The following is a 2,414-nucleotide window of genomic DNA, read 5'->3' as shown; positions in this document are numbered from 1 at the left end:
AATGATCTTTCGAACCATAAAGAACTACTTTATATATGGTATGTCTTTGAAATATGTCATTTATAAATAGTGAACTCATTATTTTAAAATTAGGAAAAAAATCATCATTAAGCCCATTATAAAGGAGCTTATTAATATAGAATTCAGCATGTATAACTATGCTTATAAATGATTTACTAATGTGTATTAAGAAGAAGAACAATGTTTATGAATGACAAATAAAGAATTTACTAATGCTTAACTAATGCTTAATAATGTGAAGTTAAAACATTTATAACTGTGCTTATACATGACTTACTAATGGGTATTAATGTATGAATAATGCTTTATAAATGATGAATTCCTAATTCACTAATGCTTAACTAATGCTTAATAATGTGAAGTTAAAACATTTATAACTGTGCTTATAAATGACTTACTAATGGGTATTAATGTATGAATAATGGGTTGGGTCACATGCAGACAGAAGCACACACACAGATAGTTGCAGCAAAATCAATCTTTGGCTTTGCAGTGTCTGACTGTCAAATGCACAAATGCACTGCTGCAAAGATTGGCGTCTGCCGACACTGCGAGGAGGAAAAAGGCCCGTTCATCGCTGCTTGCAGCTTTAATTATTATTATTACTCTTTATCCGGCAAATGAACTGCCTTTTTGAGGGGCTTACCATAATCAAAATCTCCCCAAATTTTGCGGTAGCCTCAATTATTGTGATATTGTATGTATTTTATGGGTTTCAGGAATAAGCACACAACAATGGCTCACTAGCGCCCCCTACAATATTATATAAAGTTGACCACCTGCGGTCCATTTAACATAGATTCACAAAACTTGCTAGACATATGTAACATGTAAAGATGTACATAAAACTCCATTGTTGCCATACCCAAAACCCAATAGGAAGTCCGCCATTTTGAATTGAAAGTTTGAAATTAGTGCGATTTAGTCCCTTTTAATTCCATTTGAACGTTTAAGGTACAGTCCTGTGTGAGGTGTCACTGAACTCAGCAGAAAGTTCCTTCTTCATTCGTTATGTTTTGTTCTTCCCCAATGCTTAAGTCACTTCCAAAATATAAGATTTGAACCTTTTAATGTAGGGCTTTGTGTATGGTATCATTGAACTCATCACAGACTTCCCTTTTCATTGGCTATGATTTGCTGTGTCTGAGGGCCACGAAAATGCACGATCGCAAGGAGTGGCGTCTGCCAGTAACCCCGACGCGCAGACTAGCGAGGGTCCATCCAACTCTGCCTGCAGCTTTAATTTCATTGCATTTGTTTGCTTCTAATATTCGTTTGTTGTACTTAAAATGTATTCATCTTTATGTTGTACTGAATAGCACCACATAAGCATAGTTTTGAAAGATGCTTTATACATTGAGTTTACTTACTTATTATAAATGTTATCTGACAACAAGAGGCTTTGCTCATCATCAATAAAAATACATTTAATGTTAAACGGTATATGTGTATTACAGTGAAGATAAAATACTGCAATAGTCCACAAAACACAGGACCTTGTTCCTGTATTTACTTCCTTGCTCCCGACCCAGAAACATCTGACCAATAAGAGGAATGGACATTGTTGTGCGATTTTTAATGGTGCATTTTGGTATGCTTTGAGTTTTCCAGGTGTGAAACCAAACCGACCGAGGGTAAATTGCTCCAAGGTTACAAAGTCACCAACTGATTTGGACCAAAACAAATGAACTACAGGTGTGAAAACGCCCTTAGACATATCATTCACTTTAGAGGTAATACAGAAAAGAATATCTATATTTAGCAGTACAGAATATGCAAAGAGGAAAATCACTCGGCTTAGGGGGGACCCCCCTGAAATTCTATGCTACTTTTAGGTTACAAGTGGGCCCATTTGTTCTTGACATGATTAACTTCTCCATTGAGAATGGTGATTTCTTAAGGGATGTTAACAGAGTCTTGATCTCCTTACTCTGAATTCTCTAGCTAAACTCAAAATCAGGGGTCTTCAACGTTTTTCAGGCCAAGGACCCCCAAACTAATGGCGAGATGGAGCGGGGACCCCCTAATTATATATATTGTGTTATATCAAACTGGCTTGAAAGAGCTCCTGTGTGTTGCTGAATGTGTGCATTGATGACTGAAAGACATCTTCTGCCTCCATTTATCTGTTTACTACAGTGTGTTGAATTCATGTTAATGTGTATTTAAAGACATTTCAATTAGTGGAAAAAATTGCAGGGGGGGGGGGGGGGAGAGATATAAAAAAAAGTCTGATCAACCAAAACTTTCGCGACCCCCATGCAGTTCCTCCGTGGACCCCCTAAGGGTCGCGGACCCCCTGTTGAAGACCTCTGCTCTAAATCATTAACTGCAAAACTCCTAGCCTGTCACTTGGAGTCCCATATGTCAGAATTTGTGAACTCTGACCAAAA

This window comes from Etheostoma cragini, chromosome 3 (assembly GCF_013103735.1).
Source record: "Etheostoma cragini isolate CJK2018 chromosome 3, CSU_Ecrag_1.0, whole genome shotgun sequence".
In the NCBI taxonomy this organism is placed as follows: domain Eukaryota; kingdom Metazoa; phylum Chordata; class Actinopteri; order Perciformes; family Percidae; genus Etheostoma; species Etheostoma cragini.
The sequence above is the reverse complement of the archived record's forward strand: the minus strand, read 5'-3'. Positions refer to the sequence as shown.